The 24391-nt window shown below is 50.2% G+C and overlaps 1 protein-coding gene and 1 pseudogene across 2 annotated transcripts in view; one reads left to right on the forward strand and one right to left on the reverse strand.

Annotated features, from left to right (window-relative positions):
* TCERG1L (transcription elongation regulator 1 like) overlaps positions 1-24391 on the reverse strand; it is a 225301-nt gene that overhangs the window by 102482 nt on the left and 98428 nt on the right. The window lies entirely within an intron of this gene.
* On the forward strand, positions 18772-20253 carry LOC144578537 (stimulated by retinoic acid gene 6 protein-like pseudogene; annotated as a pseudogene). Its single transcript, XR_013524466.1, has one exon. The product of XR_013524466.1 is annotated as a stimulated by retinoic acid gene 6 protein-like pseudogene (transcript).

Raw genomic sequence — 24391 nt, forward strand, 5'->3', positions numbered from 1 at the left:
CTTCTCTTTTGATTATAGATTCCATCTTTCATTTGTTTCCCTCTTCTCACATTTTACTGTGAGAGATCAAAAGAAGCCACGTGCATCCTGAACTCCCTGCTGCTTAGAGGCTCCTGACAAATGTCCCAGTTCTCTGTGCACAAGCTCTGCCTCCCACCAAGTCCTAGGACACGGACATGACTCAGCCCGGTTCTTGGCCACGTTATAGCAAGGGTGCCCTTCCCTCAGTTTCCAATACTTTGTTGGTGAGAAAGAAAATAAACCTTTTACCTGAGGAATGCAAGCCCCTTTAAAATATCAGTCCCATTAAATGGGCATTAAAATATGACAGCAGTCATGTCACACCCCCTTGAGCTACATAATTACTTCTTGAAGCCACCTGTTCTGTGGGCTCTTAACTGGTAACAGTAACCACGAAGGGCCGCATGCCAGGCAGCGTCATCATACCCTGGTTCAGCAATGCACAGCCAGTCACTAACCAATGCCTCTTCTGGAAACAAAGCGACAGCTCTGTATCAGCCACCCCGTTCTCTGTTGCCTTTAAAAGCCTGCTCGGGGCACTCCCCCATGCAACTGAGAAGTGTGTTCCGGCGGCTGCCCTTGCTCCGGCTCAGGAAGAACAGAGGACGGGAAGTCCAAGGTGAAGGCGCTGGTAGTTCTGTGGTCTACTGCGGGCTCCTGGCCACTCCACCCCAGAAAGCGTCGAGAACCCAACCTCGGCTCTGTGTACGGAACACGGAGTGGAAGAGGGTGACTCTCGAACCTCAAGACGCGAGGCCATTTGCACTGCTGGGTATTGGAATGACCTGGGATCTGCTGTTCTTTCCTTCTTGCCTGTGTCTCCCTTCTGGAGTGGGGATGTCTATTCAGTGCCTGTCCCACCGGCATTTTGAAGTGCATCACTTGCGGGATGCTGCAGGCTCACAGCTGGAGGGAATTTGCCTCGGGATAAGCCACACTTTGGGCCTCACGCATAGGCTGTTTGGAAGACTCTGGGCTTTGGGGTTGATGCTAGAACAAGTTAAAACTTTTGAAACTACTGAAATGGAATCAATGTATTTTGCATAGGAAGGGAGCAGTGGCTCACGCCTGTAATCCCAGCACTTTGGGAGGCCTAGGCGGGTGGGTCACCTGAGGTCAGGAGTTTGAGACCAGCCTGGTCAATATGGTGAAACCCTGTCTCTAAAAAAGCTACAAAAAATTAGTGGGGCATGGTGGCAGGCGCCTGTAATCCCAGCTACTCAGGAGGCTGAGGCAGGAGAATCTCTTGAACCCGAGAAGTGGAGGTTGCAGTGAGTTGAGATGAAACTCCATCTCAAAAAAAAAAAATGTATTTTGCATGTGAGAAGGACTTAAGTTTTGAGGGTCAGAGTATAATAGTACAATTGAGCCAGGCAAGGTGGCTCACACCTGTAATCCCAGCACTTTGGGTGGGATCACCTGAAGTCGGGAGTTCAAGACCACCCTGACAACATGGAGAAACCCTGTCTCTATTAAAAATACAAAATTAGCTGGGCATGGTGGCATATGCCTGTAATCCCAGCTACTCAAGAGGCTGAAGCAGGAGAATTGCTTGAACCCGGGAGATGGAGGTTGCAGTGAGCTGAGATTGCGCCATTGCACTCTAGCAACAAGAGCAAAACCATCTCAAAAAAAAAAAAAAAAAAAAGAATACTATAATTGAATATATCCCCTCTAAAATTTAGAAGTTAAAACTCAGTGGTCATGTGAATGCATTAAGAGGTAGGGCCCTGAAGAGTCAATTAGATCTCAAGGATCCTCCCTGGCAAAAGAGACAAAGGCTCTTCTAAAAGACGCTTCTACCACGGTGATCTCCCACCTGCCTTTCCCCTCCAGCCGGTGCTGTGAGGAAGAGCCTCTGTCCCCTTGGGCGGATTCAGAATCATGGCCCCATCTGGGATGCAGAGCGCAGCTCTCACGGCCTAATGACCTGGTAAAGGCCTTGCCTCTTCATACCATCACTTTGGCCACTAAGTGTCAACACATGAAACTCAGAGGGGACACACTGAAACCATCACAAGAGGTGAGGACAGAAAGGTAAGAGAATTCCTGAGAGCCAGGCCCACCACCCGCATAGCTGCCTCTGCCTCCCTGGAAAGTGAGGGAGCCCCCAAAACACATCCCAATGAGCTCAAACTAAATGAAGCGACTTCTTGTCCCCCCTGGGTCCTGCCAGGCCTACAAACAGTTCACCGCCACCCACAGGCCAGGGACAGTGACAGAGAGGGTCACGCAGGGAACAGACAGCAGCCTTTGCGGGGCCATCAGACATCCCGCAGATTTACACAGACACGTGATCACGGGAGTACAGTGCCAAGACTTCCCCAGGGCCTTGCAGGCACCAGGGGCGGGGGGTCCCAGCTCTCCAGCTTCATTCACTCACGGTGAACTCATCACTGAAAATGTAGGACTGTTTGCTTTACTTTGCATTTAACAGACGCCCCACTGCTAGGAGCTCTTAAGAAGCATGATTTAAATGCCTGCAAATAAGTAAAAATAAAATAAATAAATGGCTGCCAAATACAAAACATGGACTGCAATTTGCTCAGCCCCTGCTGTTGGGCATCCGGCTTCTTTCTTATATTTAATTTCCCAATTTTGCACCACATTCTGTGGGATGTCCGCACACGTCATTCTCTGTGGGACTGTGATGGCCTCCCGAGGGCTCAGTTGTAAGTGAGTTTTCAGAGCTGCTGGCTTTGCTGAATATTGCTGCTCTTTCACCCCACGTCCACCACCACCCAGTGCTGATGGAGCTCCCACTGACCCTTCCCTGCAGATGAGGAAAGAGTCAGTGAACGATGTCAGAAACCTCTAACAGGTCCCAGGGCCACGTACGGGCCACGGGGGCTGGTTCACTCCAGAGCCTGTAATGCATTTCTGATGACAGCGCCTTAGGAAAGGTCCTATGGTCAGAACTGCTGGGTTAAATATACAGACTAATTAGGAGTCTTGATTTCTACTAATCCATTTCTTTCCAGAAGCATGGTATCGAAGTGCAGCCGCACTCACGTGAGCCTGACGCCCACATGAAGGAGCAGAGAAGAACGTTCACCTGAACTGACTGTAGCAGCCCACAACAGACACAGCCTGGAGTCCCCAAAGCCAGTGGGGATGTGCATGCCTACCCCGCAGGGTATCACGGAAGCTGTTAAGGCTGGAACCTTTTCACTGGGCGCAGTGGCTCATGTCTGTAATCCGAGCACTTTGGGAGGCCTAGGCAGGCAGATCACCTGAGGACCAGCCTGCCCAACATGGTGGAACCCCAACGCTACTGAAAATACAAAAATTAGCCAGACGTGGTGGTGTGTGCCTGTAATCCCAGATATTTGGGAGACTGAGACAGGGGCCTCTCTTGAACCTGGGAGGCAGAGGTCGCAGTGAGCTGAGATTGCACCACTGCACTCCAGCCTAGATGACAGAGCGAGACTCCATCCCACCCCCCACTCCAAAAAAAGACAAATTTTTCCAAGGTCACTACATTTTGGTCTTCAAGATACATTGCTAAGTAAAGAAGTCACCTAGTGGAAATATGTGCATTACACAATCCCATTCAAGTCAAGAACGTCTGCCACGTTTTCTGGAATCCATAGGCTTTCATGGAATACACTGGAAAGACTCTGATTATCTGATTCTGGCACCAAACTGTGAATGGAAATTTCCATTGTGAGAACAGGGTTAGGAAGAGCTTGGTTCTATAGGCTTCTAAATTGTTTCCATTTTTAAAATAAAGTATGTTCATTTTTTACAGTTTAATTAGAAAAAGTAAAAACGTAAATAATTAATTCTGCCATCATGGAAACAGACACCTAAGTTTTAATTGCTTCATGATTTATGTTAATCAGGTGCCGTTCTAAGTGAAAGTTTGGGATGAAGAGGTTTATTCTGGTTCACAGATTGTGGGGACAGAAGCCGAAGGCTGCACTGACACTGATGGGCTTGATTTATCACACGGCCGCCAGGAATCCCACTTACAAATTCAAGAACCAGGGACCACAGCCCTCAAAGCTCTCCAGTGGCAGCAGTGACGCCTTCTTAGGAGTAGTGACAGTGTTCCTGGCTGTGCCCTCCGAGCTGCACTCTCTGGGTGACTGAGCGTAGCTGGGTGGTAGATGGCCTCCCTTTAGACTTCCGGTATGTCATGCCAGTGACCTTTGAGGACTGATCACCTGAGACCAGCTCGCTGTTTAATGAGGCAGATGATGAAAAGCACTCTAAGACCGCTTTGGTCATACGGCAAACGGTCTGTGGTCGAACATCCAAACTGGCCCCAGCCACAGGCGCATGTCGCTATTTTAAGGGAATGCATTCACAGGACCTCTTGGCCTCACGTGAAAACTCCCTGCTCGTGTCAACCATTCACATTTGAGGATGATGCATCGCTCCTGCCAGGATGAATGTGTGTCACTGCAAGCGATGCAGGGACTCTTTTGTTTTGTGGCCCTGCCATATCCAGTTTCAGAAAGATTGGAAACCAGAGGCCAGCAGGGGATGGGAGTTGGGGAAGGCACCCTCCTAACCACTGCTTCTGTTCACACCCCACCGGCCAGCGCTGGCCCTGGGGGAGGCCCAGGAAACCTGGCTGCTGCCTCCCCAGCCACTTCCCACTCCAGACCTCCTCTGAGGAGTAGCCATGCTAATTGGACAGCTGGCTGTCTCCACCACACCCAGCTGGGAGGGGAGAGGTGTGATGTCACATTAGGTCACACTATGGCATGAATGTCTGAGTGTCCCCCAAATCCCCAAGTAGGAAGCTAAGCCCCAATTGGACGATGTAAAGAGGTGACACATTCAGGAGGTGTGAAGCGATGAGAGCAGAGGCCTCATGGATGGAATGAGCAGCCTCATGGAAGGCCTGAGGGAACCAGCTAGGCCCTCTTAGCCCTCGCCCCCTTAGCCCTCTGTCACAGGAGGGTGCAGCAAGGGGCGCCATCTTGGAGGCCTGATGGCTCAGCACCAGCTCGGCCTGGCTAATGTCTTCGGAGCTCTCATCAGCACCAAATCTGCTGGAGCCTCAGTCTTGGACTTTCCAGTCTCCAGACCTGTAAGGAAACCACTTCTAATCGCTATAAATTAGTCTAGTGTAAGAGCATAGAGCAGTGGGAACAGACTAACACAGGTCACAAACCAGCGAGAGGGCCAGCGGCCGCATCTCCCCAGGGCACCCAGATCTGAGCACCTCCAGGGACCCTCTATGGGCTTCTCCACTGAGTCCTGATATGGGTCCCCAGGATGAGGTCTGGGCAGTGACACATTGTCTAAGCTCATATCACTCACTCCTCAGGAGAACAAAGTTTCTCTGCTGAGGGACAGAAGAACCCCAGAGGCCAAGTCGATATTTTTGTAGGAGAAAGTTAATTATAATGTCTGCTCTTAATTATAGTTATTTTAACCGGTCACTTGGCAGTGGAGTGTCCCACCCAGAGTGGATCTGAGCACCCCACAGAGAGGGGATCTCAGCACCCCACAGAGAAGTGGATCTCAGCACCCCACAGAGAAGCAGATCTCAGCACCCCACAGAGAGTGGATCTCAGCGCCCCACAGAGAGGGGATCTCAGCACCCCACAGAGAAGTGGATCTCAGCACCCCACAGAGAGTGGATCTCAGCACCCCACAGAGTGAATCTCAGCGCCCCACAGAGAGGGGATCTCAGCACCCCGCAGAGAAGTGGATCTCAGCACCACACAGAGAGGGGATCTCAGCGTCCCACAGAGAAGGGATCTCAGCGTCCCACAGAGAGGGAATCTCAGCATCCCGCAGAGAAGTGGATCTCAGCACCACACAGAGAGGGGATCTCAGCGTCCCACAGAGAGGGGATCTCAGCGTCCCACAGAGAGGGGATCTCAGCGCCCCACAGAGAGGGGATCTCAGCGCCCCACAGAGAGAAGATCTCAGCGCCCCACAGAGAGTGGATCTCAGCACCCCACAGAGAGGGGATCTCAGCGCCCCACAGAGAGGGGATCTCAGCCCCCACAGAGAGGGGATCTCAGCATCCCACAGAGAGGGGATCTCAGCACCCCGCAGAGAGAGGATCTCAGCACCACGCAGAGAGGGGATCTCAGCACCCCACAGAGAGTGGATCTCAGCACCCCGCAGAGAAGTGTATCTCAGCGTCCCACAGAGAAGTGGATCTCAACGCCCCACAGAGAGTGGATCTCAGCATCCCACAGAGAGGGGATCTCAGCACCTTACAGAGAAGTGGATCTCAACGCCCCACAGAGAGTGGATCTCAGCGTCCCACAGAGAGGGGATCTCAGCACCTCACAGAGAAGTGGATCTCAGCGCCCCACAGAGAGTGGATCTCAGTGCCCCACAGAGAGGGGATCTCAGCGCCCTGCAGAGAAGTGGATCTCAGACCCCTGCAGAGAGGGGATCTCAGCACCCCACAGAGAGGGGATCTCAGCCCCCCACAGAGAGGGGATCTCAGCATCCCACAGAGAGGGGATCTCAGCACCACGCAGAGAGGGGATCTCAGCACCCCACAGAGAGTGGATCTCAGCACCCCGCAGAGAAGTGTATCTCAGCGTCCCACAGAGAAGTGGATCTCAACGCCCCACAGAGAGTGGATCTCAGCGTCCCACAGAGAGGGGATCTCAGCACCTCACAGAGAAGTGGATCTCAACGCCCCACAGAGAGTGGATCTCAGCGTCCCACAGAGAGGGGATCTCAGCACCCCACAGAGAGTGGACCTCAGTGCTCCACAGAGAGTGGATCTCAGTGTCCCACAGAGTGGATCTCAGCGCCCCACAGAGAGGGGATCTCAGCACCTCACAGAGAAGAGAAGTGGTTCTCAGCGCCCCACAGAGAGTGGATCTCAGCACCACACAGAGAAGTAGATCTCAGTGCCCCGCAGAGAGAGGATCTCAGCACCCCACAGAGAAGTAGATCTCAGCGCCCCGCAGAGAGAGGATCTCAGCGCCCCACAGAGAGAGGATCTCAGCACCCCACAGAGAAGTGGATCTCAGCGCCCCACAGAGAGAGGATCTCAGCACCACACAGAGAAGTGGATCTCAGCGCCCCACAGAGAGAGGATCTCAGCACCACACAGAGAAGTGGATCTCAGCACCCCACAGAGAAGTGGATCTCAACGCCCCACAGAGAGAGGATCTCAGCACCACACAGAGAAGTGGGGTGTTTGCTGGGTCTGCAGTTGGTCTGTTGCTAAGGGCGTTTTATCCAACTATATTTATTAACTTTTATCCCCTTTGAAAGGCTTCCCCCATCACTCAGCAGCGGCAATGCTGTTGCCAGGCCTCCAAGAGTAAAAGCAGTGTAAACAGCAGGGTGTTCACCCGCTTTCTGGCTGTGGGAGAAGTTCTGCTAGGACCTGGCTGGGAGGGAGGGGCCACAAGGCCTAGAAAGGTCATCTCCCTCTGAGTCTATGAAAGGCTCCTCCTCTTCTGTGCCCTGTGGGAACTGAGTGTGGTCTGGAGGGAGGGTGGTGAACAGGCAGCCAGGGGGCTCCAGGAACGGGTGCAGATCATGACCCGCCCTCCCTGCCCCCACATCCACATGGCCTCCATACCCACAGCTGGAAAATGGGGATAAGGATGATTCGATCCGCCCCCAATACCAGAAGTGTCTGTCAAAGCTTTTTCCACATGGAGTCGGGAAACTGTCCGTGATGGTGGGTCCCGGCTTCCCAGCAGCAGTGACCACAGTCACTGCATGGGCTCCAGCAGGGCATGGAGCCAGCTCAGATCCAAAGGTGTGTGCCCTGGAATCAAAGGACATTTGCCCAGTGTTCTTCCACTAGTGGCTAAACAAAGCAACAAGCCTGTGGGTTTGGGAAGAATGTTTCCTGAGGCAGAAGACCCCCTCTCCCCAAGGGAGGGGTCCCCATGGAGTCAACTGTCCCCTCAGCCCTTCACAGCCCGGCCCCAGGCAGAACAGGTTGGCTGGAGAAGAGAGCCCAACTCTCCGTCTTATGAACCGGCAGAGGGGGGATTCTCAGCAGAGGTTCATGCCATCTCTGACCCCAAGCCCAGCAGCCTTCCTGCCTGAAGCCCAGGGTCTTGGCCACGTGCTCTGCAGGTGGCTCTGGTCTAAGGCCCCCGTCCCTGGGCCTGTCACACCCTTGACCCCTGCCACTTGGCTCTTTCTGGGGCTGCACCGAGAATCCAGTCGAGTCAGACCAAACAGCCCATGGCATCCATTCAACTGCAGCCTCTCCTGAAATCCAATTTCATTACACCTGGTTTTACGGCCGTTTGTGACTGATAAGTGGTTCCCTTCAAAAGCTAAAGAAAATGTTAATCTTAGCAATTTATCCTTTTATCCCAACAGCTCTCCTTTATGGAATGCCGCATAATTAACAAGTGACGTGCACGCCTCGTTGTGAGGCACAAATCAGACGCATCCTGGCTCTCCGCGTGTCACTTACTTCTGAAATGTGAAGCTATGAAACCTAAATAGGTTTTCAATTTCTCCTAATGTAAAAAAAATAGCAATAAAATCAAAAAGTGAGAGAAGAAGGGAGAAAAAGTTAGACTCTGGAAATAGCATCCTTCACGAAACTACATTAGATGTGAATTATTCCCACAATGATTTCTCTGTGGAATTGCCTCTTTCCAGCTGCATCTCACATTAGGAAACTTTTTAAGAGGCTGAACTTCTATTAAAAATTTCTCTCATATGTAGCCCCAGTGAAGCCTCAGGGATGTGGACCTGACACCGCCTTCTGAGGCCTTCCCTTTGCAAGGTGCTTCCTGGCCTGGGGTCATGGGCCCACCCTGGCCTTTCTGATAGCCACGTCCTGGAAAGGCAGCATCTCTGCAGGCCACCTTGCTGTGGACACTTAGTTTTGAAGGCTCAGCACTTCGGACCTCATTCTTCCTAAGAGGCTGTACAGGAGACAGGAGGCTGTGGGAGCCCCTGGGATGGACCTAGAGTCAGGGAAGCTCCGACAGAGGGCTAAGGTGGTGACTGCCCTCCACCTGGCTCCTGTGCCAGGTAGGTGTGGGGTCCAAGGGCCATTCGAGCAGGTGTCTGCTGGCAGTGTGCCGTGCGAGCAGGGGTCCGAGCGCAGACAGCGTGCCCTGCAAGCAGGTGTCCAAGGGCAGACAGCGTGCCATGCAAGCAGGGGTCCGAGGGCAGACAGCATGCCCCGTGAGCAGGTGTCCGAGGGCAGACAGCGTGCCCTGTGAGCAGGTGTCCGAGGGCAGACAGCGTGCCCCGTGAGCAGGGGTCCGAGGGCAGACAGTGTGCCCTATGAGCAGGTGTCCAAGGGCAGACAGCGTGCCCCATGAGCAGGGGTACAAGGGCAGACAGCGTGCCCTATGAGCAGGTGTCCTAGGGCAGTGTGCCCCGTGAGCACGGGTCTGAGGGCAGACAGCGTGCCCCGTGAGCAGGGGTACAAGGGCAGACAGCGTGCCCTATGAGCAGGGGTACAAGGGCAGACAGCGTGCCCTATGAGTAGGTGTCCAAGGGCAGTGTGCCCCGTGAGCACGGGTCTGAGGGCAGACAGCGTGCCCCGTGAGCAGGGGTCCGAGGGCAGACAGCGTGCCCCGTGAGCAGGTGTCCGAGGGCAGACAGTGTGCCCTGTGAGCACGGGTTCGAGGGCAGACAGCATGCCCCATGAGCAGGTGTCCAAGGACAGACAGTGTGCCCTGTGAGCATGGGTTCGAGGGCAGACAGCGTGCCCCATGAGCAGGTGTCCGAGGACAGACAGTGTGCCCTATGAGCAGGGGTCCGTGGGCAGACAGTGTGCCCTGTGAGCAGGGGTCTGTGGCAGACAGTGTGCCCTGTGAACAGGGGTCTACAGACAAATGGTTTACGGTGCGACCACAGAGATTTTGCTCTAGTTATGTAGCTTCTTAGTCTGGGAGGCCTGAAAGGGCCGGCAAGCAGATGCTTCGGATGGAAGCCTCAGAGTGGACACATGGCAGGTGGCTCTAGAAGAAGCAAGCACAGGCAGATTCAAAGACTCTCATGGACCACGAATGAACTGCCGACCTGCTGAATGACCAAGGTCCACAGAGGCAAATCCTCATGGAAGGCCACCTAGGGTCACCAGAAGGGACAGTCCTGCAGGCCGGCTGGCAGCCCAGAAGTGGACTGAGGCCATTGAGCAGGGAGGTCAGCCTGGGACAAACACTCCAATTCCTGGTAGGGGTGGAGCCCAGGTGCAGGAGCTTTGCCGAGGCCTCACAGGCCCTGTGGCCCCACACAGCCCAGGAAGGGAAGAATCCATCTGCATCACCTGAGCCTTCCTGGAGCATCCCTTGAAGGGAGGGGGATGGAGAGAGGCGGAATTGAGGGCATTTCATCTATGAAACAAGCGCCCCTGGAGGGCAGCTGCCTACCAGGCCCTGCACAGGCTTTTGCTGGCATCCCCGTGGCTGGCCACTCCATCAGTTTCCCTCTTCAGCACAGAGCCCGGAATCAGAAATTGCTTTGTCCTTGTCAGGGGGTGCTGGGATGGGTGCAACTTTGCTGGCCATCAGCAAAGAAAGCTGTGTGGAGATTTGCAGGGAGGTCCCCACCCCAATCCCCTCACCTGCCTGGATCCCTTCCCTCAGCCTGTCCCCTCCCCATTCAAGCTCTGGCTCCAGGCACAGGCTGATTCCATTATCTCCAAAGGCAGGTTCTGTCCTTGGAGACCCCAAAGGTCACAGGAGCTTTCCAAACGGGCTGAAAGCCAGCATGAGTGTCGCCTGGTTTCACACGCAGGCTGGTGGACAGGTGTCCTGCTGCAGAGGCTGTGCTGCCCAGGAGGGGCCTGGAGGGCAGGCACTCAGCGATTCAGGGCAGAGCTCAGGTTCACTGTTTGCAGGTGACACCATGGCTCCAACATGAGGACAGATGTCCCCATGAACTAGCTGCTCTCTCCTCTTGCGTCAGTTGCTACCACTTTGCCGCCCTCCCCCTCCAATTAGCAGATCAGAAACAGCTGCATCATGAGCATCCGTGGGGCAAAACCTTAAAATGGAGAAAGCGGCCCCCTTGGCCCGGAGCCCTCAAGCAGACTGGGCGTTACATCCTGGTCCTCTGAGGACAGTGTGTGCCTCTGCAGTAAGAGGAAGGGTTGGGGCTGACTCTGTGCAACCTCAGACGTGCCAGGCCCAGAATCCAGGGCCTCCCAACAGCTCGGGCTTCCCGTCAGCCTTGAAATACCAAGTAGGCTGCCCCAACACTGAGTGGGTCTTAGGAGGATGAACACCAGGGAAGGATTAAAGAAGGTTCCAGGCTCAGCGAGCAATAGGCTTGTGTCAAGAGTGAGAGCCCCGAAGCCCAGGCAGCTTCAGGGAGGGAGGCCGGCAGGGCAGGCTGTGCCAACAGGGAGACACGACGGGTGCCCGACTCCACTTCCATGACGGACCAACCTGCCTGTGCCACCGAGGGACCCCACGGACCAGCCCAACTACAGAGAGGCCAGCCCTGCCTAGTCCACTGGCCCATGCGTGGACTCTCAGGAGCAGCTCGAAGACCAAAACAGGATGGGACAGGGTGGTGTCAGTAGGACCTTCACAAGTCACCTATGTTCTCTGATGCCCGAGCCAAAGCTGCTCCTCCAGGGGAACTCTTCCAAATTCAACACCCCTCCTCCATGAGGGCGCCCAGATGATGTCACATGGAAAAAGCTTCCTCGCATGTGACGTGAGGATGCCTATGGTCTGTGTCACCTGCTGGCCACACAGTGGGAAGCCTCAGAGGGGTCTTCGGGCCTGACCTTTCCTTGGCATGGCTGCTCCTCAGCTCCGGAGCCCACAGAGCTCAGCAGATGCGTGTGAATTTGCTGAGCTGGGGCGAGACCAGCTGCCGAGAGCTCCTGGTTCATAGGCTGCTTCCACGTCCTCAGCATCCCCTTCTCACGCTGTGTTTGAGCAGATAGATTGTCACAGCTGGAGTTAAATTATAAATCAGTGCTCATGTGCTAATGCTCCATCATCTGTCCTCTGCCCAACCGTTTCTAGAGAGAAGGAAAGTCTTTGCCTTTCTTAGAGTTTAGGTTAAATGTTTCTAACCTGAAAACACGTAATCCAAAATGCCACCTCTAACCCAAAACACACAATCCAAAATACCACCTCTAACCCAAAACACACAATCCAAAATGCCACCTCTAACCCAAAATACTCAATCCAAAATGCCACCTCTAACCCAAAACACGCAATCCAAAATGCCACCTCTAACCCAAAACACGAAATCCAAAATACCACCTCTAACCCAAAACACACAATCCAAAATGCCACCTCTAACCCAAAACACACAATCCAAAATGCCACCTCTAACCCAAAACACACAATCCAAAATGCCACCTCTAACCCAAAATACGCAATCCAAAATACCACGTCTAACCCAAAACACACAATCCAAAATACCACCTCTAACCCAAAACACGAAATCCAAAATACCACCTCTAACCTGAAAACACGCAATCCAAAATACCACCTCTAACCTGAAAACACACAATCCAAAATACCACATCTAACCCAAAACACACGATCCAAAATACCACCTCTAACCCAAAACACGCAATCCAAAATGCCACCTCTAACCCAAAACACGCGATCCAAAATACCACCTCTAAGCCAAAACACGCGATCCAAAATGCCACCTCTAACCCAAAACACGCGATCCAAAATACCACCTCTAACCCAAAACACGCGATCCAAAATGCCACCTCTAACCCAAAACACGCGATCCAAAATGCCACCTCTAACCCAAAACACGCGATCCAAAATACCACCTCTAACCCAAAACACACGACCCAAAATGCCACCTCTAACCTGAAAACACACAACCCAAAATGCCACCTCTAACCCAAAACACGCGATCCAAAATACCACCTCTAAGCCAAAACACGCGATCCAAAATGCCACCTCTAACCCAAAACACGCAATCCAAAATGCCACCTCTAACCCAAAACACGCAATCCAAAATGCCACCTCTAACCCAAAACACGCGATCCAAAATACCACCTCTAAGCCAAAACACGCGATCCAAAATGCCACCTCTAACCCAAAACACGCGATCCAAAATACCACCTCTAACCCAAAACACGCGATCCAAAATACCACCTCTAAGCCAAAACACGCGATCCAAAATGCCACCTCTAACCCAAAACACGCGATCCAAAATACCACCTCTAACCCAAAACACACGACCCAAAATGCCACCTCTAACCTGAAAACACACAACCCAAAATGCCACCTCTAACCCAAAACACGCGATCCAAAATACCACCTCTAAGCCAAAACACGCGATCCAAAATGCTACCTCTAACCCAAAACACGCAATCCAAAATGCCACCTCTAACCCAAAATACGCAATCCAAAATGCCACCTCTAACCCAAAACACGCGATCCAAAATACCACCTCTAAGCCAAAACACGCGATCCAAAATGCCACCTCTAACCCAAAACACGCGATCCAAAATACCACCTCTAACCCAAAACACACGACCCAAAATGCCACCTCTAACCTGAAAACACACAACCCAAAATGCCACCTCTAACCCAAAACACACAATCCAAAATGCCACCTCTAACCCAAAACACACAACCCAAAATGCTCCAGAACTGGAAATGTTCTCCATGCTCACATGACCCCAGAAGTGGAGAATTTCCCATCCGATTTCATGTGACTTGTCTCAGTCAAAAGTGAAAACTTTGTTTCAGGCACACAATTATTAAGAATATTGCGTCAAATTACTTTCGGGCTCTGTGTATGGAGAACATGGATGAATTTTGTGTTTAGGCTTGGGTCCCAGCTCCAGGATATCTCATCAGTACCTGCAAGTATCCCTACATCCGAAACACTGGTCCCAAGCATTTCCCACCTGGCTCTAACAAAGCAGCCAAGGTCTGGTGAGTCACGGGTCACTGAAATAGAAACGTGGACCACGTTTACTGATAATGCCTAGTGTGGCAGTGAGGGGAAGGTGGATGCCTGTGTACTGTAATCATGATGAAAAATAGGAGTTTTATGTTTAAAGCATTAGGGAACCACTGTTAGAACCTTAATGAACAGATACCTTTATACATACGCAGCGTGACTAGTAAAATGATCCCATTGCCACAAAGTAAATGCCCTACATAAATGTACTTATAAGCGTAAAATATATACAGCCTGTGCCTCTTGAGAGGTCTAACCTTCTCAAATTACCACTATGCTTCCAAAGGCTCTAGAGGCTGAATGGTCTCCTGTCCTCCTACCAGTGACAAACACAGCATCATGGTAGGGAAATAATTATTTTATAATTAAGACGTTTTTAAAATAAATGATGAAGCATTTTGTAATCATCTAAATAAATATAATTATTTAAATAATTTTAAGCTTAAAGACTCTAATATTAATTTACAAAAATAATGCTTTTAAAATGTTACTTTTTAATATATGTCAGACTCTTGATGTGACACCCACAATAGCAAGGTTACAAATGTATTTCACACCTAGAAACAGACCCCGCATTGATCCGGCTGCCTTCTGACGCCTCCGAAATTCCACTGTGCTGGTCATACCAAAAGAAGCAAGAAGGTGAAAAGCCAGAAGACCCTTCTCCAGCTTATGAACACGCAGGGTTTGGTTTGTTTGCTGGTTTTTTGTTTTTGCAATACAAGGAAAGTGAGATAAAGACCACCTGGAGGAAGAGGAAATGCCCCACATGAAATCCACTGTAGATTTTCAAGTATTCTGTCACCATCTCTCTCTTTTGTTATTGCCATAACTTCAGGAAAAACAGTGGGAGCTGTTATTGTGCCCATTTTCCACACAAGGAGACTGACAGCCAGAGGGATCTGGCTCTCTCTGAGGTTACCCGGCCTCGCAGGTAGTGTCAGCTCAAGGACCAAGGCCACTGACTCCAGGTTCCCATGCCCACAGGCTCCCACCCCCTGCCCCTAGGGCCCTCCTAGGTGGGAACTAAGAACCTACCCACTTGCCTCACTCTTGCCCCTGCTGGAACAGAGCAGCTCTGACCACTCTACTCTCCAAAGACCCTCAGCAGGGAGACTTCCAAATGACCAGGACTCCGTGGGCAACACGAAGGAGAAAATAGCAAGAAAGAATTATCTGGGGAAAATTCCAGGCTTCACCACTCACAGTGGCATAGCTTTGCCAAGTTGTTTTTACCTCCGGACTGTACAACTTCTTCATATTCTTGGTAAAATATCACTGAGCAGCCAGGCACTCAGGGTCACAAGATCCACAGTACTGCAGGATCATACCAGATGTGCCAAGCTGTCCGCAGGCCTGCCCTACTGCGGTCAGCCCCCACTCTGCCCCTTCCTCAGTTCCTTCTCCTCTCCTCCTCCTCCTCTTTCCAATTCCTTCTTTGCTAACTACCCCATCAGGCCCACATTACAAACATATTTTGCTTATTAGTAACAAATTGTATCTGCAGTCAATAACTCATTTTCCAAAAATTAATCTGGGAGCAACAATACACAGCCCCCCATGTAAAATCAGGGAGGCACTGCAAGCCACGGAAACGGCAAGTCATTATTTCATGTCATAACTATTTCCTCGTTTTCCTCCAGTGAAAATTTACACCTTCCATGAGGCGCTGCCATGCATGTCAATGTTTGAATCAAAATAAAACATCTAAGGACATTGTCCCATCTCCCCTTCGGTCTCACCCACCTGGGGACCTTCGGAACCTTTCAGAAGCTGCCTGCAGCCTGTGCATCTGTGCTTTGGAGCCAGCAGCAAAGGGGTGTTGGGATGGAATGTGGGTGATGGCGCATGGTCAGGGCAGCATGGCTCGGCCCTCTCTACTGGAGACAGTGTGGCTCTGGACTCACAAGTTCAAGGAATAGGCCAGCTTCTCAGAGGAGGACTGAGGACTGTCCCTGGCCTTCGGGCCCCCAGCAGATGACACCAGAACCAGATCAGATGCCTCACGTCAGGAAGCATGTGGTGAGCTGTGGCTAGGGCTGGGCGCCTGAGCATAGGGCTCTGACTTTCCCTGCCGGATTTCCCCAGGGTGCGGCAGAGGGCTTCATACTACCACCTGGTGTTCTGGGCACATGCTGTGGCCAGAACTAGATGTAGCCCCTTCTATTTAGCTATACCATGAGATATAATGTCCCAGGATGCAGTGACCTTTTCATTCACATCCTGGGACAAGTGAAAGCAAAGCCCCAGCCGGAGAGCCAGTTTCAGCCAAAGGAGGAAACTTGCTGGAAATGTTATAGGCGGCCTCTTTCATGAACCTATTTTATTAACACTTCCTCATTTAAACAACATAAACACAGCATGAAAATTGCACAAACAAAGGAAAGAAACCTCTGGGTGGTGGACTTGGGCCTGAGAACAGCCTCCACTCCAAGAAGCACCAGAACAGCAGATCTGCTGGGCCACTTGCCACTGTCACCTCTAGTGCAGACAGCAACTGTCAGCATCCCTTTCTCTGATGGAAAGGATGAAGCAAGCAGTGTAAAGCGGGAAAATAATCAGATAAACAGAGGTTTCCACAGCACTAGTTCCTACATAAGATCATCTGTATGCTGTTGCTGAGTAGACATATGACCATCCGTAGACTTTTCTTATTTCTTTTCCAGATTAGGGTGTAAGAACTAATGATAAAATGAGGTGATTCTAAGGTTTTGTGACTTGAGTGTGCGGTGGGGCCACATTATGCTAATCTACCATGTGGATGAGAGACCATCTCATCTCCCCAGGTGAGGGTGTGGGAACCATCCCTGCCCAAAAGTGCATGCTATGATTGTGTTGGCCTCTTCATTCACATGATCCACCCACTGGCGCCATCTCAACTCAGACGCAGACAAAGGGCAAGAAAGCAGCTCTCCTACTGTCTTCAGACCCACGCATAGTTGACTCTGCAAGGCTGTAACACAAAGGTCTTGAAGGGAGCCTCTGTTTTGGTGTCCACATCCATGGCCTGAAGTTAAGGGTCTACTCAACGCATGATGAGAATCTCCATTCATCCCGCCCAAATGCATAATGGGAAACTCCATTTATCTAACCAAAGTTGACGATGGGAAACTCCACTCACCTATCTAAAATGCATAATGGGAAACTCAATTCATGCAGTCCAAATGCAGGATGGGAAACCATCCGGTCCAAATGCATGATGGGAAATGCCATTCATCGAGCCCAAATACATGATGGGAAACTCCATTCATCTAGAACAAATGCATGATGGGAAACTCCATTCATCCGGCCTAAATGCATGATGTGAAACTGTTCATCTATACTTGCATCTGTAAGCTCAAAATGATTAGGCCTTACCCAAAGCATCAATAATTAAAAGTGGAATGGTAAATGAGAAAAGCGAGGATTCGGGTGATTTTATAAATATGTATAGATAATGCTTTGAAGGGTCTTAGGTACTCTCCTAAAATTAACATCTCTAGTTTGCACATCCACCAATCTGCAGTTCCACAATTCTTAATTACACCTGAGACTACCACATTAGTTCTATGTGTGAGTGGCTAATAAAATAACGAATTAACTTGTGAATGCTGCTAAGCACACACAGACGCAAATACAAGCTCATTCTACAGTAAGAGAGGAAAGCAGCCAAGGCATGAATAGTTTAAAACAGGACTGTGGATGCAGCAGGCCCCGTGCGCTATGCAGTAGGAAGCACCACATGGGGCTAGCGTTGCTGGAGCGCTTCTTACCGAGCGCTGCCCCACAAGGGATCCCCCCACAAACACGGCTTGACCTGCACATACACATCGGATCTGAAGACTTTAATAACTCATCAGCCAAAAATGCCCCTCTCTGCCCCTTCAGGCAGGCGGCCGAGAAAACCATTCCTAAATCAACCTGGAGCAGAGGCTGCATGGGCAATGAGGGGCATGTGTTGGCCACACAGGGATGAGGATGGCTGCAGCCCCCAGAGGCTATGTGGGACCCCCCTCCCATGGCCTCCTGGTGACCAGAGGACAGCAGCTCTGTCAACTCTGAGCTCCTGGCCTGTGGGAAGATGGGACATGTCAAGAAGGGAAAAAGAAAGACCCAGACTCCACAGAACCCATGCCTGCACCCAGGCTCACCTGTGAACACTGAAGGGCTGAAAACCTGGGACTCACTTCCTGGAAATATCTACAGAAATTAAAACACAGAAAGGTCTGATGGGAGCAAGACTTCATCTTATAAAATTCTTCTGAACCAGGACCAGTTATTAGGAAACATGATTCTGTTCTTCAAATTCTTAGTCAAATATCATTGAGCAGCTAGACACTCAGGGTCAAGAGAACCACAGCCTCCATTCGGATTCCAGCTCAGTTGGGCCACTCTTTCCGGCCTGGCTGTGCCTCAGTGTCCCCATCTATGGAATGGGGATGACCCAAGCTGTATCCAGCACTGCTGTGGAGATGCAGCTAGTTAATCATGCAAGCCGCTTCCACCAGCCTTGGTTCCAGGCAGGCCCTCAGCAAGCACATGGCGGGCCTCTCCCTGGACCCTGCTTTCCGGTGTTTGCTGGAGGGATTCTTAAGGACAAGGGCCCTGGAAGACACAGGTCAAAATCTCATTCAGCTGCAAACAGCTGCCTTGTTTCCAAGATAATCTGGAAGCCAGTGGTCCTAGTTTATTGCCTGTAATAATTTTTACAGCTAACCAAAGGGGCCATGGCTGCTGGGCAAAGCTCTGACAGTTCAGGGGAATGGTGTCCACAGCAGGGGCTTGAAAGGGCCAGCAAGAGCCCAGGAGAAAGGAAACAGGAGCATGACTCCTGAATTTGCAGCACGAGAAGGGGAGGAAGAGCTGAGCGGTCAGCAGTGTTCTGGAATGAGGAAGTGGGCTGTCTGCTTGCTTTCATTTCTTAGGTAAATATTTGTGGGAAGTTTGCCTATTCTCTGAGTTTTTCAGTGCTGTGACAAGAACTGGGCAGAGCATCAGCTCGTCAGAAGCAGTGGCGTCCAAGAGCCCAGAGGAACCCAGAGAACAATTGCGAGAAGCCTCCTGTGCCAGCGGGTTGCCCACCGCGGCTGCACGAGGTACCTCCCCTCCAAGATGCTTCCCAAAACCACCAGGACCGGGCAGTTAAATGGCACCTGCACCAGCTCAGTGGACATGGAGCTCTTCCTCCATTACTCCCTCATCCCATCACTCTTCATCATTTTGATCTTGTCCTTCCTCCAAAGACGAGAGCATCGTAGACAGAGAGATGATACCTCTTACCTTCTGGGGAACCGCTTTGGAATCATCATACCTCTGGACTTTGTGGGCACTTTCAGTAACCGATGGTCCTATGGAATCGCCTTTGGGGCCACAGCTAATAAGGTCATGTTTTTGTTCTCAGAAGGCTACCAGCCCCTGCAGATCCCGCAGTGGGCCCAAGCCTTTGAGCTTCTGATTGGAGGCCTTGAAGTTGGCCTGTCTCACTTCCCCTTCTTTGTGTGCCTCTCGTCAGAGTTCCAGCTGGTCAGCTCCACCCTGGGCTTCTGCTACTCTCTTATCTGGTTTGCTGTCACCATTCTTCAAGTTTCACAGTGTCCCCATGGGCAGTTCGTGGGGAAGTACGAGACCCTTGTGTTCTACTGGCCCTCACTGCTGTGCCTCGCCTTCCTGCTGGGCCGCTTCCTGTATATGTTTGTCAAGGCTCTGAGGGTACACCTTGGCTGGGAGCTCCAGGTGGAAGAAAAGCCTGTCCTGGAAGCGCACCAGGCAGAGCACGTCAAGCAGCTCCTGAGGACACCCCACTCACAAGAAGAAAAAAAGTCTTGGTTCCAAACCAGGATATATGAGTGGGATCCCTGCTTTCAATTCCCAAGCAGAATGATTGGAACCATTGTATTGGCTTTCATCTGCCTGTACCTTTTCATTGTCATCGAGTTCAGCATGTTTGTGTACGTGAGAGATGAGCTGGACATGTTTGAAAACAAGCTGGAGAGCTACATCAACTCCGTGAACCATTCAGGGATCCTGACCCCAGGTATCCTGCAGGTGAAAGAGCTGATCAGCGTTACCAAAGGAGTCTGGGTGGCGACCATTTTACCTGCCTCACTCACGTGTGTGAGCTATCTGTTCCACATTTTGGTCTGTTACAGAAAGCACATAAAGAGGCTCTGGGCAGGAGATAAACACTTTCTGCCTTTGAGGTTTCATAACCCGGCCTCGTCGGAGAGCGTGGTGGCCATTGCAAGGTACTCTGGCTGGCAAATAGCCTATATTCTATGGGGCTACCTCATCATTCACGTGGTGCAGAGCCTATGTGGCATGGCAATCATGTACGGTCTGGTGCTGCCCATCATCCACAAACAGGGCCTAGAGATGCTGCGAGGGCTGGGCATCGGGATGTCCCCGTGTCTCAGCTAGGTCCAGAACAAGGTGGCTCCTATTGCAGACCCTAATCAACAACCCAAGACTCGTCATGCTCAGAAAATCAAAATTAGGGCACAGTTCCCAGGAGTCCCAAATTCTGATGACATGCTCGGAGAGCTGATGCTGGCCCCCAACATCTGCTCCAAGGCCAGGCTAGGACATCTGCCACCAAGAGATGGCTCAGTCTAACCAGCAGCTGTCTCCTGCAACGAAATGAGATGGCACAGGCACCATCCATGCAGATGGTAGACAACATTGGCTACTCACGGGATGGCCACCTGGGCTGAGGGATGAAGCCTCAGGACTATTTCACTCCCTTGGCAAAAAAGATTAAAAAACTAAAGAAAAGTCTGTTGAACAAACTTTGCCCATTAATGATTTCCACTATCCATTGTGGGTGGGCAGCCTTGGAGAGTTACCTGGTAAAAAGCACTTAGTTTACCTACAAGGCAGAATTTTATGTCACTGGAGAAGGTAGTAAAATATGTATATCAGGAGAGTTTAACCATCAGTTCCCATTTTTCTCTGGAACAGAATGTGGATTTCAATCTGACAGCATCCCCATTGCCTCCGTCTTGCCAGGCTTTATCACAGATGGGAAAGAAGGAACTCCATGATCCTGGCCCCCAATTTTGTTGGACCTTTGCAGGCACACACCAGGCTTTCTCTCACATCACCAATGGTATGGGAGGGGAATGGATCAGAGCTAACCTGGGCCTTAGTCATATAGCAGATGCATAGATTGTCTCTGAGAAGGGTAAGATTACTTGGAAAAGCCACCCGTCTGAAGATACAAAGACAGGCTGGGCAGGTATTCTACTGGGGGATACAAGAGTAAAGTTGTATGAGCTAGAAAGCCCCAAGCATGTTTGAGAAGGGTGAGCCATGTGACACGTCAGGTTACAGAGCTCTAGGGGCTGGCCAAGACCATCCCAAGAAGGGCCAAATGTCATGCCAGGAGGCTTGGATGTTTGTCCTGTGCAGAGCCCAGCACTTAACCACACTTCATGTTGAAGCACAAAAACCTGGCCCTGTCCAAAATCTGTCCATTCAAAATTCCTTCTGAAGCTTCTGCAGTTATTATGAGGATCCCACCAACAGGGCAAAGGGGAATCCCCATTCCCCTCATAAGTCCCAGATCCATTGTAATTCAGTTGCCATTGTTAAGCACCTAATATAAACCTAGTCCTGTTGCTAGGTATTTGCCAGAGTTGTCTCTTTTAGTTTAATCTCTGTAACTAAGCTTTATCATCCTGCTTTTTAGAAACTGAGAAAAGAAAGACTCAAAGTGTTGGGATTCCCAGGCCATCACTTTGTAGGTATGTAACAGTAGCCCAATTATTTTGCCTTTCTCTATTCACTTTTCTTGTCTATAAAAAGAGAGTAATATCCCCTAATAACCTAAAATTGTTTTGAGGAAAAAAATGAATAGAGATAAATACTCTTAACATAGTGCCTCACACATCCTAAACCCTCAATAGATATTAGCTATTGTTAATTGTCATATAACATTTTGTGATGATCTGATTAATATCCACTCACCCCCTCACTAAGATATCAGCTCCATGAAGAAAGAGGCCTTCTCAGGTTTTGCTCACTATCACCAAGCACACACTTATAACATAATAAGATCTTGGAATGAATAAAATAATGAGATCAAGATGAACAAATCTTTTTTGACTATGAATTCACTTACCAAAATCAATCCTGGCATCATGGTTTGAATGAATAGTGAGTGAATACCAATGGGGAGCCTTGTAGTGAATTGAGGAGGCTAATATGTAACAGCTGTCTGTGATCCAACCCACTACATTTAATAACATGGGCTTGTACAAAGTTCTGTGGAGACTTGGAAAAAAAAACTACTAATTCTGCCTGAGTAAAGTTAGTGAAGACTTCCCAGAGGGAACAGCATGGGAACTGGAATATATAGGGTATGACATAGGGCATTTCTTATTTGTTTTGGGGAAAAGGCAAGGCGCACTTTCCAGTTTTGAAGTTTCCTGGGAGTTTGGAGATCATGCTAGAGGAAGACACTCAACATGAAGAAACTTTATTTTGGGACTACTAGGCCTCACTGATTTCTAGGAATCAGATGAGGTAGACATAGAATGTATTAAGAGAAGCATAATATTTAAAAGAATGCAGTGTCAATCTTAGGTAGTAGAGCTTCAGGAATACCTGCTATACTGCATTCTATTCCCATGCCACTCTCAGGCAGGCTCAGACAGGACACCAAGGGGTGTCTGAAGACACTGGATAGCCTTCCAGGTCACAGGCATGAACACAATCTGAGGGACTTGTGGGACATATCAAAAGAACCAACATACACATTATAAGAGTTCCAGTAAAGGAAGAAAGAGAAAACTGAGAAGAAATATATTTGAAAAAATTGATGGCTGAAAACTTTCCAAATCAGACGAAAGACATGAATCTACACATCCAAGAAGCTTAATGAAGGCGGATAAACTCAGTGAGATATACACTGAAACACATTATAGATAAGTTGTTGAAAATTAAGATGCAAAAGAGAAAAGACTCATCACAAGTGATCCTCAATAAATCAACAGTGCATATCTTGTCAGAAACCATGAAGGGCAGAAGGCAGTGTGATGATATATTTTAACTGATGAAAGAAAAACTGTCAATCAAAAATTCTATATCTGGAAAATCTTTTCCTTTGGGAGAAGAAGAAACAGATATTTCCAAATAAACAAAAGTCAAGGTAGTTTTTCACTAATAGACCTGCCATAAAAATTATTTTAAGTATATAGAAGTAAAAATATATAGTACCTCAAAGCCTTGTGAAGAAATAAAGATCGCTGATAAAGGCAACTTCATCAATAAATTGAAAACCCAGTAAAAAAAAAAAAAAAAAAAAAAAAAAATCTCATTCACCCTGAGCTTAGGGCCCTGTGCTGGGTCCTGCTTCAGGAACTGGGAGAAAATGGGAATAAAACACAAGCCCTGCCCTGGAGGATGCCACGGTCCAGCAGGGAAGCCTGCGTTTCCCAGGCCCTGAAAACATGCTCACCAGAATGAGACAGATCATCCTATAGTCCTGGCAGCTCCAATGGTGGTGGAAATCAATCAGTTTAACTCAGCAAAGGGGCACTACAGACCTGAGGATGGGGACATGCTTGTAATGACACACACACGCACACACCCACACTCGCAGCAGTTAGCACAGTGACTAACTGGGCAGTCACTGATGAATTCACAACCCCTTGAAGAATGTATGCATAGGCCTCCTGACACCCTCTGCAGGGCCCTCAGACAGCCTGCCCAGAGAGGGGTGGGAGCCCTGGGTGAGGCTCCCTGGGAAGCTTGTCCCAACCTGGCTGCAGAGTCCCCTCCCATCTCCATAGCACACACTGCCCCCTCTTCAGGGCACAGGCCCCATGGGACCCCCAGGGAGCATGGATGGGTCACACACACTCCTGGCTGCTCATCTCTTCCCTTCTGCTGGATCTTATTCCAGCTGGTGGCATCTCAGTCACTCTCACGGGGGTCCCCAATACCTCTTTAACTCCTCATCAGCAAGGCTCCTCCATCCCAGAGTTTGGATGCCCTTCTGAGAAAATTAGGGTCTTTCTATATGCTTTTAATAAAAGGCTCATCACCGTCATTTACACCTTCTGTTTTCACTGAACTGTGAGCATTCACAGGAAAAAAGCACCGTCTGCTGTGTTTCAGCAGCTCCCACAATGCCTGATACCCAGGAAGTGACAGATGTGGTTCAGGGGGGCAGCCTCAGTTCCACTCATAGCAGGATTTCCAGCGGTCCCAGCTATCCGATGGTGGAGGGGTGCCGAGGGAGGCGGGTGGTGTCCACACAGCAGGAGCAGGCCCCTGGAAGGCCAGCCCGGCTGGATGGGTCAGACCTACTGACCACGTGCCCACTGAGAAAGACATTTGACAGCGGGAGCCAGGAAACATGTGCTGAAACACGGATGTCCAACTGAATTTACTTGTTTAACAAGCACATTAAACACATTCTGGGCCAGGGACTCCTCTAAGGCCTTTGTGAAGCTCATCTCATTGAATTTTCACCATGGCCCTGTCAGGGGCCCTGTTTCTGACCCCACTCACAGATGGAAATGGGGGCACTCAGACCTAGGCTGGGCACTCC

Source organism: Callithrix jacchus, chromosome 12, assembly GCF_049354715.1.
Source record: "Callithrix jacchus isolate 240 chromosome 12, calJac240_pri, whole genome shotgun sequence".
In the NCBI taxonomy this organism is placed as follows: domain Eukaryota; kingdom Metazoa; phylum Chordata; class Mammalia; order Primates; family Cebidae; genus Callithrix; species Callithrix jacchus.